Source organism: Spermophilus citellus, assembly GCF_964194105.1.
Source record: "Spermophilus citellus genome assembly, chromosome: X".
NCBI lineage: Eukaryota > Metazoa > Chordata > Mammalia > Rodentia > Sciuridae > Spermophilus > Spermophilus citellus.
Window position 1 is genome coordinate 113258436 of NC_138190.1, and position 16343 is coordinate 113274778.

Here is a 16343-nt window from a genome sequence, read left to right on the forward strand (position 1 = left end):
AACAGGAATCTCAACTAGAATCCAAATTGGTGCTTCTGTGCTTAAGGCATGCTTTATCTGTTGGAAAGTTACTGATGAGATAAGTAGTGCTATCACCTGGACACCCTACAGTTTTGAAGTATGGACTAACCCACTTCCATTAAAATGGAATTTAACTAAGCCAGGTGTGTTGTGGGAGGCCAAGGCAGAAGAATGGCAAATTTGAGGCCAGCCTGGGCAATTTAGTGAGATCCTGTGTCAAAAAAAAAAAAGTCTGGAATGTAGCACAGTGGTAGAGCACTTGCTTAGTATATACTAGCTCTGGGTTCAATCTGCAGTACCAGAAGATAAAAATAAAAATGAAAATAAAGCAGATGTAAAACTGAAGTACCCTGGTGAAAAATCTAGAAATTTTGTGTAAGGATCCCAGAAACAACACCAAGCCTTGAGCCAATTATTGAAAGTAAGAAATCTCATTTTGGAGCCTATTGTAAATGCATATGGCAATGTATTGCATGTTCAATCCAACACCAACATATTGAAGTCAGTATTTTTGTGCTGACCAAAACCTGACCCAGTACAAAATTTCTTATAACAGAAATTTAATGTTTCTGAAAGCATGATTACCCTCTCATTTCTTTTTTTACCTTCTTGTACCTTTCATAAGTTCTTTCAGTTGGTTAATCATTAATTAATATTTAACAAGGCTTTTTCCCAGTGCCAAATCCTTCTCAGCTAGTCTAGCCTTTAGGCAATGTATGAACTCCCCCACCCCTCACTTAAGAAGCCCTGGCACTCACTACAGGTTAATTTCTCTAAGGAAATTCATAATAGCAGATCAAGTTAGGGCTTTTTTTACAAGAACATTCAATTTTTTAAACCTCTCAATTTAGCATTTTTCCTGGTGCATATAAAATGGAACTTAATTGAACCAATTTTAAGTTTTCACAAAACTTTCCAAGCACACATTTCCAGAACAAAAATGATTATGACTAGAACAGGAAAGTTTTGTGAAACAGGAAAGTGCTTAGACATTTTCTTCTACAGCTGTCCCACAAACCGCTCCTTTGACTCCACCCTACAGAATACCCCCAACTCTGGCCTTCTCTCTAGACCTTTCCAATTCCAAAGGATTGGAATGCAGATAAAGAGGAGTCAGTTATGACAAGGAGGCAACCTCATGAGCAGAGGAGAAGAAATGATACTCTGGGAAGCAGGAGCACTCTCCAAATTTTCTCTGGTGAAAGGAGACTCATGAGAATTGAACCCATGTGCAAATTAATGGAACCAAGTTACTTCCACTGCCCGCTCCCACCTCCACCTCTCACTCCTTTCCACATGGACAAACCTTGCAGACAGAGGTGATTCTGGTCAACAATTTACTTGGCTGGAAGCCAAGGGCATGAGGGCTTTGCCCTCCCCATCCCGCTCCCTTAATTTCTTAAAGAAAGGGTTGTTGGTGGGGTTTCTCTGGGTGTTGTTATCACCTGAACAGAGCAGATGAAACAAGCAATGTTTCTTGCCAAGCCGAGATTCTTTTCGCGATTCCGTGAGAAATTGCCTGTCCCCTCTCCCAGACCTAAATAGTTGACGTTCAAACTCTTGTTCCTGCATTCCCATCTTTTCATTTCTCCCACAAGATTTTTTGTTTTGTTTTTGTGGTATTGAGAATTGCCTATCACTGAGTCACATTCCCAGCCCTTTTAGTTTTTACAAATGAGTTATTCATTTTTTATTCCAATGTATTTGTTTAGTTGGGTTTTCCCACAAGATTTTTTGAACATATACTTCAAGTCAGGCACTGTAGACTTCTAACTTCTTAGCCCAGGTAGGAAAGAAAGAAACCAGCGCCAGAGACCGGTCTCTGCTCCCTGCCGCAGAGTCATAGTTACCATCCCTACTGAGTGCCCATCCCAGTGCCTACTCTCTCAACGCTCCACCCAGTTGATGTGACAGGTTCGTGGCCCAATCCCCTTTCTGGTTCCCAAGCGGACTGCTAGTACTACCCGAGCCAATAGCGGCGGCCGAAGGGCGGAGGGGGCTGGCAGAAGGGGAGGGAGCGCTGGCTTTAGAACAGCAGCCGCAAGGATTCCAAGGGGCAGAAGTTGTCTGAGGGTTGGTCGGAGGCAGTTGGGCCAGACCTGGGACTCTGCGACTTTACGTAAGTGCTTTGCAGGCACTGGCGGGCACTAGAGAAGCGGGTTTCCTGGGCGTGGGCTGAAGTGGGTCCTGGGGAGAGCATCTCCGGTAAACTCAGTAGAAACGTGCCTTGCACCGACTGACCGGGTTTGGGCAGAAGGGGGGAAGATCTGAGAAATTTCAGTCTCAGCCTTTGGGCGTCCAGGCGATCATTTGCAACCGGGATGGGTAGGAGTGACTGAGAATTCACCACCACCACCCGCCGCAGGCATTTCTTCACTATAGAAGACAGTGCTTTCTCTCTAGTTGCTCTTAAACTTGTTGCCCACCTCGGGCTGGAGTCCTTGACGCCAACCACTGCCCAGATTCCCTTCCGCCACGGCAGCTCCGAAGTGGAAACCGAGCGACTAACTTCCCTCCGCTGTCCTTCTCCAGCTCCTGCCATTCCCCCCTCCCTCTCGCCCGGACTCAGGAAATCCCGGAGCCGGCAGCCCGCGACGCCTCCAGCCCCCGCTCGCCCGCCTCGGTGACCCGGCTGCTTTACACCGACCCCGAGGCTCTGAGCCCGGGCGGAGTGCGGTGGCCAGGGGAAGGAATCTGGCTCGCGTTGCCTGCATTCTGCTTGCTTCCCCTCCTTGCCATTACCCAGAGCGTCGCGATCGCACCGCGTCTCCCTATGAGTAAGCACTTTTTTTCTTTCAGTAGCAGAACATCTCTGGGCCAGTAGGGCAGTATCTTCCGAAGTTCTTCTCTCCTCGGACCCGGTGCCTCTAGTGTGCTCTCTTCCTAGCTGCTCTCCTGCGGAAAGCGCGCAGTCTGGGCTGCAGCTGCCCAGGACCTCTCCCGGCTCCCTTAGAGGGTGAGCGTAAGAGGTGGTGGAAGGGGGATGATGCTGCCCCTTCCTCCGCTCATCTGCACTTGCCTGTGTTTACTTTTCTCTACCCGCGCTATACTTAAGCGTTCTACTGAGAGGCCGGGGACGCCAACCACCCCCGCCAGGGCTTTTCGCCAGTAGCAAAGTTGCCGTCGCCGCCCCGGCTGCTCTAATGTGCTGGTGGTTCCTACTGCCCGCCAGGCTCCAGGCAGGAGCTGGTCCCAGCCCCAGAGGTGGTGTGGAGTTAATACCACCTGACACTTCCCGTTCGAGATGCTTCTTGCTTCTCACTTGAACTGCATTACATCCCCAGTGATGCAGAAGGTCGAGCTTGAAATTAAGAGACTTGGAGAGCCTCGACATTTAGAATCAGACAGAAGCGATGCTGGGGTGCCCGGCATATTCAAGGCAGAAGCAGGGAGAATGGAGCATGGCTGGCCATTGTAAGTAGGAAACGTAGGTGAAATTAAAAACTACTGAAGAGTAAGTTTTTCCTCCAGTTGGATGTCACAGTGTATTTGGGAACCTAAACTTGATCCCTGCGATGCACTTTACAGTGACTTCTAACTGTGGCCGCAATCCCACACATGCCAATTGGCATCACGTGCTCCAAGTCTCCGATGCCCCTAGGGTAATGGTCACATGACATCTTTTGACTTTAAAAGTGGAATGTAGTGACTGAGACCTTTATTCCAGAAACTACATCGACAAAAAGGGGGGAGGGGGACTCAAGGGAATTCTACTTGGATTTGGATGCGAGAAACAGAAAGGGAATTTGGTGCTCCAATTTTATCCAAAGTAAAGACCGGAGCCACTTTTAAAATACTTAAAATATATTTGTGCTGGGACATGACATAGCTCTATTTTTTTTCCCTACGATCTCATATGGCTTTTGTAAATTAAAAAATATATATTTTTTTCTAATTATTTTCTAGGAAAGGTATCCTTTTACTTATATCCCATTTTGCACCTAATTGCTAGAATTGACCATACCCATAAGATAATGTTAAAAAATAAGGCTCTGTCCATATTCCTGACATGTCCTATATTTTAATTGAACCATTCTCTATATTGGGCATTTACTTAAAGGTGGTAGCTAAGCCCTTGACTAAAATTAATTATACAGTTATTTATGATAGGGAGTTAATTGAATCAGAAATCATGCACAAAACCAGTCCACACTAAATTTGACAAATAAGAGTTGGTTGGGGTTTTGGTTGGCCACGGTTTGGTTAAAATAATGAGAGGACTTTAAACAACTTTCCCATATTGTCCTATACCCACCCATGTGGCCCAAGTTAAGTTTGCTGCTGGGAAAACGTGGCAATTTGCTATTTAGATTATATATTGCAGAGTATAGAAACAACCAGAGGAATCTCAGAGGTCAAGAGTTTGAAAGCTTTATTTAGTTGCAAAGAAGGGATCCAGTTGATACACATTCCATCTTAAAACTAGGGTAGAAGTCATAAAAATGAAACGGACTATTTAAGAGCTTTTTGTCTTTGTAATTTTTTTTTTTTTTGTTCCAAGCCCTTTTTGTTTACTGTTGCAACCTCTGAATGAATTGGCCACTCATTTTGTTGCTGTGCCTGGATTTCTGAGCTTGAAGCTACCTTAAAGCACAGAGTTCTGTTCCTCAGTTTAGCCTTGTGGCACAGATTAACTAGCAATGGATTTAAACTGCACCTGAATTACTAGAGTTAACTACACTGGTGGATAGACCCCCCCTAGTGGAAATGAGATGACAATATAATTTTAGATTGAGCTAATAAATGTTTAACCTTAAAATATAAAAAGTGGGATACTACTGTCCCACTAGGCTACAGTGGTAGGGAGATAAGATTTTTTTTTTTTCTGGCACTGGGGATCAAACCTAGAGCCTCCTACTAGCAGTCTAGTGCTCTATCACTGAGCTACACTCCTAGTCCCAAGAATTATTTTTTAAATGTTATGAGATCCTATCCATATGGAATCATTGGCAGGACATAGTGAGGCATGCCTGTAATCCCAGCAATTGGGAGGCTGAGGCAGGAGGATCACAAGTTTAAGGCCATCCTCAGCAACTTAAGCTCTAAGCAATTTGGTAAGACTCTGTCTCAAAAAGGGCTGGGATGTAGCTCAGTGGTAAAATGCCCCTGAGTTTGATGTCCTATACCAAAAAAGAAAAGAATCATCATTAGGCTTTAGTCCACAGCATTTCACTGCCTTGGGATTCCCATGCATTTAAAACCACCCTCAAGAGCTCATTGGTAGAGCATTTGTCTAGCAAACATTAAACTATGGTTTCCATCCCCAGCACTAACACACAAACACACAAAACCACCCTCAATATTGTTGACTTCATGTTTTAGTGATACAATCAAATTGAGCCCAAATTTTAATAAAGTTAGAGGATAGTGAGTCTAATTCTTAATTTCTACTGTTAAACCTGGCCAGATATCAACTGCTTTCTTTACCTGGGGTAGAGAGCCAAATACATTCTGCTAGGTCATGATGATCAACATTGGAGTGCAAAGTCTCTAGTCTGATACTCTTCAGATTCAATTGCTAAAAATGACTAGACTTGTGGCTTTTGGGATAGAAGGATTAATTATAACTACTGAGTAATATTTTGAGTGAGATTAAGTCTCTTCTACCAGTGGTTATACACACATTAGACTTGACCGTGACTATTTATACTGGCAGAATGTCAGTATCCAGGGTATTATCAGAAACCCAATGAAATTTTGCTCCTAGGCAAACAGTATGACTGTAACTGAAAAGAAAGGACAGCTTGACCATGGTGCTTGAGCACTAAAGTGATTCTGTTTGGTGAAGCTGACAGGGAAAAAGAAGAAAGTCCCCTTCTGTATTCTTTTAAGCATTATTTCAGCTTGGCTTTCTGCAAAATTTACTGACATAATATTCTTAGCACATATAATAAAGACATGGCTGCATTTTTATTTGATCTGGCATAATGTAGGTGGAATGTACATGGCAAACCTTTTTTGTTGTTGGTGCAGATTCTAAAAGTATCTGGTATAAAATAAAATTTGAACATGAACATTATCGATACAGCACAGTTTGGGTATCTGTTTTTGTAATCATTTGTGACTTATTCATATTACAGTTTTTCTTTTGGTACAAAGTTATGCAGAGGGGAAAAGTTTGATCTGTGAAAATAATAAAACTTGGGTTAGAAGAAAATAGGTCATGTTTTGAGTCTATAATTATTCCAGAGAGTGATAAACCAATTTATTCAATTTGTTGGAGGTTTCAAAAGCTTTTTGGATGCATTACAATGTTGGAAGCTTGTTTAGATACCAGTGGTCATGACTGTTTTCAGTTAGTTATATATTGGTCTTGGGAGAAGTTGTCATCATACTTTAGTCAATTTATTTTAGTTATACAGGTGAGACAGTTTCATATTATTCACCATAAATTTTTTAAAAAATTTAGTAGATGGACCAATACCTTTATTTTTATGTGGTGCTGAGAATCTAACCCAGTGCCTCACACATGCTAGGCAAGCACTCTGCCACTGAGCTACAGCCCCAGCCCTCACAATAAATTTAATAATATTGAATTTTGCTATATTTTAGGAGTCAAAAAACTTAAGTATAAACCATTTTTAGGGACGAAGAAGAATTGCTGTTTTATGAAAATGCTAAGGGGAGGTATATTGGACTTGGCCTCAGAGGAGCTAGATTCTATACATGACTCTGCCACTGACTCATAGTTTGACCTTGAGAAAGTCACTTAAAATTATTTTATTGATGACTAACATTGGGTATATACATGTGGCAGACACCAAGCATTTTCACATTTATGAAATGAGGACTGGCTCAAGGACTTTTTGGTTGGCTGGGGTTTTGTTTTGTTTTGGGCACTGGGGATTGAACCCAGCAACACTTTACCATTGAGCAACATCTCTAATCCTTTCTTTTAGTGCATTTTAGTTATACATAATACTGAGGTTCATTTTGACATAATTATACAAGCATGGAATTTAATTTGCTCTGATTCAGTCCCTAGCACTTACTCTTTTCCTCCTCTCCTCTTTCCCCCATTCCCTTTCCTCTATTCTACCAGTCTGTCTTCTACTTACCTATAATTTTATTTTTAATTAGTGCATTATGGATATACATAAAGATGAAATTCACTGTGGTATATTCATATGTGTACATATAATAGTTTGGTCAGTTTCATTCCACCATTTTGGTTCCCCATCCCTCTTCCCTTCCTCACAATCCCTTTCCTCTACTCCCTTGGTCTCCAATTTTCATGGGATTCCCCTATGTCCCTACCCCGCTTATTTAGGTCTAGCTTCTGCATATGAGAGAAAATATTCAACCCTTGACTTTCTAGGTCTGGCTCATTTCACTTAGCATGATTTTCTCCAGGTCCATCCTTTTACCAGCAAATGACATGATTCATTCACCTTTATAACTGAGTAAAACTCCATTGTGTGTGTATGTATGTATATATAATATATATCACATTTTCTTTACCATTCATCTGTTGGCAGGCATCTGAGATGGTGCCATAACTTGGCTATTGTGAACTGCAATGCTATAAACATTGATATGCTTTCATCATGATGCTGATTTTAGATATTTGGGATATACTGAATAGTGGGATTCCTGGGTTATATGGTGGTTCCATCCCTAGTTTTTGGAGGAATCTCCATACTGCTTTCCAGAGTGGTTGTACCAATTTGCAGTCCCACCAACAAAGTATATGAGTGTATTATTTTCCCCCACATACTCACCAGCATTTGTTATTATTTGTATTGTATTATTCTGACTGGAGTGAGATGAAATCTCAATGTGGTTTTGATTTGTATTTCCATGATTGCTGAAGATGTTGAACTTTTTTAATAATATATGTGTTGGTCATTTGTGTTTCTTCTTAGGAGAAGCGTTTGTTTAGTTTTTTTGGCCCATTTTGTCCTTTCAGGTTTTTTTTATTTTGACACAAGGTCCTTACTAAGTTGCTAAGGGTCTTACAAAGTTACTGAGGCTGGCCTCTGAAATGTGTTCAATAAAGAGGTAGTGTTGTTTATTGAAAAAGGCATTGGATGTGGAATCTGGGGTTGTTTAGTCCTCTGCAGTCTGGACAGATAGGTCATCTTCAGTAAATCACTGGCGTTCTCTGTGGTCATATCTGGATTATGCTTTATTTTTAAGCCATCTGTTTCTAATCTATGCATTTCACAGGAATGCTGAAAGGATAAGTGAGCTATGTGAAGCCTTGGCTCTTTAGCAGACAGGTGCTATATAAATTCAAAAGTACTGTAGTAATATATCATAGCATCTCTAACATTTGAACAAGTTCAGTGGTAGAGCACTTACCTAGCAGGCATGAGACTCTGAGTTTCATTCCCAGCATTGGACGAAAAAAGTCATGCCATGTTTTTTTACTTTGTAAATGTTCTTCACCATCCAGTTTTACATGCAAAGGCAAAATAAAGTAAGACATAACATAACGAAAACTAAGAAGTAGTTGATGGCAAGAGAATCAAATTCTACATGTAATACTTTTTATATTTCTTCCCTCACCTTTTAAAGCCATTAACTCAGTAATTTTTTCCCTTTTTAATAAACTACTAAGCAAATTTGCTCTTCATTGGTAATCATTACAGAGTCTATTGACTTATCAAACTTCATTCTTAGTTTTATAATTACCCATATTGTGTAAAAATGCTTACAAAAAATCAAGTGTTTCTCTTCATAATTGCATTCTAAATAAAGGACAAGGTGAAGGTATGGAAAATCACAAAAGGAAGAGATAATCTCTAATGGTAAGTCATGAATGTGAGAAGTTAATGTAGCTTTTCTTTTAAAAAATAAATATGTTGAACTGGATAAATTCTGAGGTAATTTTCAACCTCCATCCTCAAAACTGTTAACTTGGAATTAATTTCCAATATTTATTTTCATCTTGTCAATTATATAGTGGTTCTATAACTCTAATTCTTTGCATTATTGTACTTTACATTTTGTTAATTTAAATTACACTTGATAATATTTGTTGAAACATCGGTCAAGTGATTTTGAGTAAAGTGAAATAAGCCAAAAGCCCTGATTTAAATGACTTTTGAAAATAATCAGATATCATATAACTAGTTCTAAAGAGTGGGTTCATTATACTATTACCATTTTCTTTTGTAAAGTCTGATCTCTTATTTCTCTCATCTCTGGTTTAAAAGATTTAATAGAAAAAATTTTGAATATTTTAACCCATTCACTGAAAATAGAACTTTGATTCTCAAACTATGATACAGGTACATGAATATGTATGCATATGTATATACATATATAAAGTTATATTATTATATAATATGTAAAAATAAAATTAAAATTTTTCCTCTATAAAATAGAATGTTAGAGCAGTGTGATAGCTTTGAATATTCATTATTGTGTTGTAAATCATATGTTCTAATTACATAGTATTGCACTTAGATTGACATTTCTGCTATTGATACTTGCATAATTCACTGTCTTTCATAGATGAGTATAATTTTTAGTGCTGGGGATGGAATCAGAGCCTCATGCATATTAAATATGTGTTCTATCACTAAGCTACACCCTCAGCCAACACAAGTATAATTTTTAAGCTTTTATGCTGTATTTCTTAACTTGCTTGTGTTCCCATTTTTGCCACTTATTCTTCTTTTTGATATTTTTAGGCTGGTATTTCAGGTCAGGGAAAATTACTATTGTAGACTGAAAAGTGTTTGCCCAGAGGTTAAAATGATATGAAATTGTTACTAGGGCACATCTTATTGCTCTAATCAATATGTATGAATTGGTCAATCTACTAGGAAATTATGTTAAGTAATATTTAAGATATTTTTAATCACTTTGAATTTAAAAAATACATGATCATTATAAAAATTAGAGGAAAACAAAAGAGTTTATAAAGAAGAAAATAATGATATTACCAGCTCATAATCTTATGTATTTATTTCACATGGACTGAGGGACATATTTTTTTAAATTGGAGGTTGGGGATATAGCTCAGTGGTAAAGCACTTGCTTAGCATGTGTGAGGCCTTGGATTCCACCTCTACCACAAGAAAGAAAAGAGAATAATACACAAACTATATATACAATATGATTTCTTTCTTTTTTTTTTCAGGCTAAGGATTGAATCTAGGGGCCTCTCCCATGCTAGGCAAGCACTCTACCACTGAGTTACAGCCCCAGCCCACGTTCTTTTAATTTATTACATTGATAATATGTTTTTGAGTAATTAAACTTTTTTTTTGTCCCAAGGATTGAACCCAGGGGCACTTAACCACTGACCTACATCCCCCAACCATTTTTATATTTAGAGACAGAGTCTCCCCAAGTTGCTTAGGGCCTTGCTAAGTTGCTGAGGCTGATTGAAATTGCAATCCTCCTGCCTCAGCCTCCTGAGCAGCTGGGATTACAGGCATGTGTCACTGTGCCCAGCTAGTAATTAAACATTTTAAAAGACATTTAATAGTCACTGTATAGTATGCTCTATAATGGATATTTCATAATTTTTATTTCACTAATTTGGGGTTGTTAGATATGTAACTTGTTATCAGAGTTTATTAATAATGTTTCTGTGAATATCCTTGGGCAAAAATAATTTTGCAGCTTTGTTTCTTAGAAGATAAATTGCCAAAATTGTTTTAAAGATGAATGCCTTTGATAGTCTAGAAATTTAAACATTGACTTAAAAAAAAAAAAGATTGCCTTGGGCTGGGGGTATATAGCTCAGTGGGAGGGCACTTGCCTAACTAACATTCAAGGCTCTAGCTTTGACCCTTGATTTCAAGTAGTGGCACTGGAAAACCAAAACAACCCTATAGGCTATTCTTTCTATAGTGTATCATCTCATATATGACTCTAAACTGGAACTGGTTTGGGTAAAGTATATGTCTTGGAAATATTTTAGTTTCCTATGATTTAGTTAACAGGTGCACAGCAGGATGAAGTAGAAGCCTGTGGCAGTGTATAATCATAGGAAGTTCTGTTTTTTGAAAAGGAACTATTAATGGGGGAGGGGACAGATTTGTTTTAAGTAGGCTTTATATTTCAGGTTGCTATAAAAATCAGTTCAAGTATACAAAGGTTATTTGTGCCCATAAACATTCAGTATCCTAAAGACTTTATCCTGGAATTGGTTAGGTGACTGTTGATAGGTCCTTTTATCTCAGGCTATTGGTCTCTTTTTGCGGGGAGGGTTTTGGGTACTAGGGATTGAACCCAGGGGTGCTGTACCACTCAGTTATATCCCAGCCCCTTCTCTTTTTTATTTGGAGACAGAATCTTGTCATCTTGCTGAGGCTGGCCTCAAAGTTGCTATTCTCCTGCCTCAGCCTCCCAAGTCTCTGGGTTTAGAGGCCTGTATCACTATGCCTACACTATTGATTTCTTAAATTACTTTGATGTCACTAAGTAAGCTCTGAGCTAAACTCAATAACTTTTATATTTCATTTAGGTTGCTTAAATAATATAAAAAAACAGGTCTGATAGTGGTAAAAATTCTGATAATGCCACTTTGTGACTGATTTCAGTACCTATGGTGACTCTCTACCTTACAAACCTGTGACTTAACAAACCTTTTGTATATTTGAATGGCTTGTATACTGCATGCCTAAACTTATCCTATACTGCTTCATAGATCCTTCCTCGGTGTTTTTCTCCTTCTTCCAGTTTACCAGCCTTACTAAGGACCCTGTTGGTCTGGGAATTCAATGATGATACAGAAGTAACATTAAAGTTTGCCTGACTCAACAATTCATCCCCTTCCCCTTCCCCTCCCCCGCTCTCGGATCATGTATGTGCTGTTTCATAGAATTATTTTAGCATAAAATATGAGTTCCAAAGGCTTTGGTATCTGGGAGATTTCTTAACTCCCCTACATCAATTTCCCCATCTAAAATATGGGAATAATATCACTTGCTTTTCATTGTTCTTAGAATTTAATGGTCCCATTTACAGGCTTGTTAATATTGTCTTAGATGATCCTACAGATAATTCTACCTCTTCATTTTATTTTGGTACTTGGGATTAAATCCAGGGGTGCTTTGCCACTGAGCTACATCCCTGTCCTTTTTAAACTTTATTTCATTTTTATTTTGAGACAATGTCTTGCTAACTTGCTGAGGCTGTCCTTGAATTCGGATCCTCCTGCCTCAGCCTCCTGAGTCCTGTGCACTGCTGCACTCAGCCCTCTTTATTTTCCTCTAAATCAAAACCTAAGTATCACCATTAAAAATAAAGAAAATAGTTTATTTCTATTTTATTTAATGGCATTGTGAAACTATTGCTTTCCATTGTTTTCATTGTAAATATAGAGGATTTTGGCAATGTTCTGGGATAAAAGAAGTTCTTTGCTTAGCTCAGAAACCTGTTTATCATTTAATTCATCCTTTTGTGAGGATATGCCATCCAACAGTCTAACAACTTTACTGTCCTTCAAAGGAAAATTGGAAACATGACTCTTAATAAGTTACAGACACCATTATAAACTCATTGCCACTAATAAATATAGCTTAAATAAAGATGAAATAAAATAGGTAATGTTGATTCCTGATTTTTGAGGGGAAGGGAGAAAGCTTCAAATTTTTCAGTGTTGCTGCAATAATAGAAAGAATAGAAATGTGATGTTTATAAACTATACTTTTAGAGAAAAAATAGGAGAAAAAAGAAAATAGTGAAAACTTAAAATGCTGGGGAAGTAGAGGGTTATAAATTACATCAATATTATCGGGCTGGGGCTGTAGCTCATTGGTGGAGCACCCACCCCACATGTGTGAGGCACTGGGTTCAATCCTCAGCACCATATAAAATAAAGACATTGTGTCCAACTACAACTAAAAAAATTTTTAAAAAATGAATAAATTACATCAATATTATTTCTGAAATGTGGCTCAGTGGTAGGGTGCTCGCCTAGCATGTGTGAGGCCCTGGGTTTGAGCTTCAGCACCACATAAAAATAAATAAATAAAATAAAGATATTTTGTCCAACTACAACTAAAAAAATAGACAATTTTTTTAAAAGGGTGAATCCAAAACATTAATCTTAAATTTGATTCCCATTATTCCCTCTGGTGTAGGTTTTCAAAAGCAAAACCAGGAAATTATGACAGATACTGGCATATTCAACAAATATTTTAAGCAGTTTGTGCATCTCCAGTTTAGAGCTAAAGTTGAATCATTTTTGCAAGTGGTTAAGAATAGTTAAAATTTTATATTTCATCTTATAATAATTTAAAAAACAAATAGTCAAGTTATCATTAAATATAGATAACAAAAAATTGTTGACAGATTTACATATTCAAAAACACAAGCCAACCCATGCATTTTGGTATCTTATCCTAAATCAAACCATTCCAGCTTTTGTTGACCCTCAGAAAAAAGCAAGATAGAAGATATTTATAGATGCTAGCAGAAGGGGAAAAACTTCCCTAACTAGAGATTTGCATAAGGATGAAAGGAAGATTGATATGTCAGATTAAGTACCTTAAAATATGTAAGAATTATATAAAAGAAAGCCTGTAGGCCATTGATAGAATAAACTTAGGGAAACATTAAAAAGTGTCCCAGATTCTTAAGTACATATTGAGATAGTACTAAGTACACATGGAGTAATAGTATCTGAAGGGGTAACATGAATAAAACCTTAGTCTGTGAATGGTTTCATCATCTATTCAACTAACAAAAGTTGAATGAAGACTGTTAGATGCTACAAATAGATAACATACTCCTGCAATGTAGTAGAAGAGAAAGACAGAAAAGTAATATTGGTTTTCATGAAACCTAAAAATATTCTTATGCATAGAAAATGAATCTAAATGTGGCTTTTTTGTGCGGTGGGGGGGGGGTACTGGGGATTGAACCCAGGGCCTCAGGCATGCAACGTAAGCACTTAACCACTGAGCTATATCCCCAGCCCCCTTTTTTCTTAACATAAAATAATTTCTAAATTTAAACCTTGTGTGAACAAAGACATTCAATTATAACCCAATATAATCAAATCTAAACTAAGAACAAATCACATTTAAACATTGTTGTTTCTTTGCAATAATTATTGCATCTAAAAAAGAGCCCACTATGAGTTAATTTTACTTAAATAGAACATTGCTCAACCTATAAATGAAGGTCAGCAGACACCAGTGTCTTGGAATAAAATAGCCCTTTGGCAAGAAAATGAGCCACACCCCATTTAGTTTTTACAAAAATAAAATTCTTTCCAGCTTTACTAAATTGTAGATGTTGTGCACAGCATGTACTTCTGTAGTAGTTTGTTCTGCAGCTGTGGAAATATCCATGTATGCAGAAGCCCTAAAAAATAACTATTTGCCATTACTTATGCAAGCAGTGCTCAGACTTTTTGTTATACAGAGTGCTGTTGGCTTTTTTTTTTTTCTGATTCATGGATAATACCAAGTAACCACAGTTATAGCTTATGCCTTCGTTTTCTGCCTTGAACTTCATGGTTGTCACAGACATTAAGTAGGACAGACAAACCTGGAATTTCAAACCTGATGTTTGTTTCATCTGGTAGAAGGGCATCAAAACAATGTACTGTCAACTGTGTATGGTTTTCTTCAAGGGCATTAAAAAATTCCTGTTATGGGGCTGGGGATATAGCTCAGTTGGTAGAGTGCTTTCCTCACATATACAAGGCCCTGGGTTCAATCCCCAGTACCACCAAAAAAAAAAAATCCTGTCATGTACCATGGGAAAGAACTGTATTTCTAGGGAATCAAAGAAATAAACCCTGAGGAAAAGCTCCATTTTCCTAGCTCCTTCACAGGGGTCTGGCATACAGTAGGTCTTCCTATCCACAGGGGATTAGTTCCAGGAACCCCATCTGTAATATAAAAATCCATGGATGCTCAAGTCCCTTTTTAAAAATCACATAGTATTTCCACATAAGCTGCATATATCCTCCCATGAAGGTTTTTGTTGTTGTTTGTTGAGAGGTGCCTTTTGCAGAGGCGGTACAGGGAATCCAACCCAGGGCCTCCTGAATGCTAATCATGTGTTCTACCTCTGAGCTACATCTCCAGCATTCCCATTTACTTCCATATCTCTAGTTTACTTAATACCTAGTACAATGTAAATGCTACATAAATATTTGTTACACTGTCTGTTTAGGGAATAATGGATAGAAAAAAATTATGTGTTCAGTACACACATTTTTTTTCTGAATATTTTCTGTCTGCTGTTGGTTGAACCCATGAATATGGAGTCTGCAGGCTGACTATATAAATACTTGAAAGAGCGAGAAATGGATGCCCATGGATTGTCCTTGCTGATAAAGATTAAATTGGAGTTCTGGGTGTGTAGCTCCATAGTAAAGCATGTGCTTAGCATGCAGGGTTCCGTTCCTAACACCAAAAAGAAAAGAAAAAAAAAACCTAATCAGTGAGTCAGTGACTTATGGATCACATTGAATAAAATATATAAAAGTCAAACCTGTGGGAAGACTAACCAAATGGCTTTCTTGGTTTTCTTTACTTTTAGCTATTTTAAATGAATGGTTATGAGTTCATGGTATGGCTAGCACTTTCACCGTAAGAACTACTTAATTTTGGAGTCAAAGAGGAAATTGGGACATTAATATTTTTATGTTTTTAGCAGATTTATTGAGATCATACCATGTACTTGAAGTATACAATTTGATAGATTTTAGTATATTCCAAGATATGTACAACCACACCACAATCAATTCTCAAGTTTTTTTTTTTTTTCTTTTTGTGGTGCTGGGGATTGAACCCAAGGTTTTGTGCATGTGAGGCAAGCACTCTACCAACTGAGCTATATCTCCAGCCCAATTCTCAAGTTAGTTTTTATCATTTCAGAAAGAAACTTCACACTCTTTACTATCATCACCTTCCCCAGCTCCCCAACCTTCAGCAACCACTAACTAATCTATTTTCTATCTCCATAAATTTCCCTATTCTGAACTTTTTCCCCTTCTTTTTGTAGTATTGGGGGTTTGATCAGAGACATTATACCACTGAGCTCCATCCCCCAGCCCTTTTAATTTATATATATATATATATTTTTTTTTTTTTTTAATTTTGAGACAGACTAAGTTGCCCAGGCTGGTCTCCAACTTCTGATCGTCCTGCCTCAGCCTCCTAAGTGATGGAATTACAGTCATGTGCCACTGCATCCAGCCCCTGTTCTGCACTTTTATATTAATGAAATCATGGCTTGTGGTCTTTCATGTCTTTCTTATTTCCCTCAACAAAATGGTTTCAAGTTCACTCACATTGTAACAGGTATTAGTATTTCATTATTTTTATGGCTGAACAATATTCTGTTGTGTATATATGTACTATATTTTGCTTATCTATTAGCTGATGAATATTTAC

At 38.1% G+C, this 16343-nt stretch overlaps 1 protein-coding gene across 2 annotated transcripts in view; it reads left to right on the forward strand.

Moving 5' to 3' along the window:
- Positions 1–2023: 2023 nt before the first annotated feature.
- Positions 2024–16343, forward strand: part of PLS3 (plastin 3) — an 88965-nt gene continuing 74645 nt past the window's right edge. The window contains exon 1 of one of the 2 annotated variants that reach the window (XM_081276608.1): positions 2024–2140. The gene's annotated coding sequence lies outside the window, so the exon portion shown is untranslated. Of the gene's footprint in view, positions 2141–2651; positions 2799–16343 lie in introns of those variants that run through there. The other variant, XM_081276610.1, reaches the window with a different exon arrangement.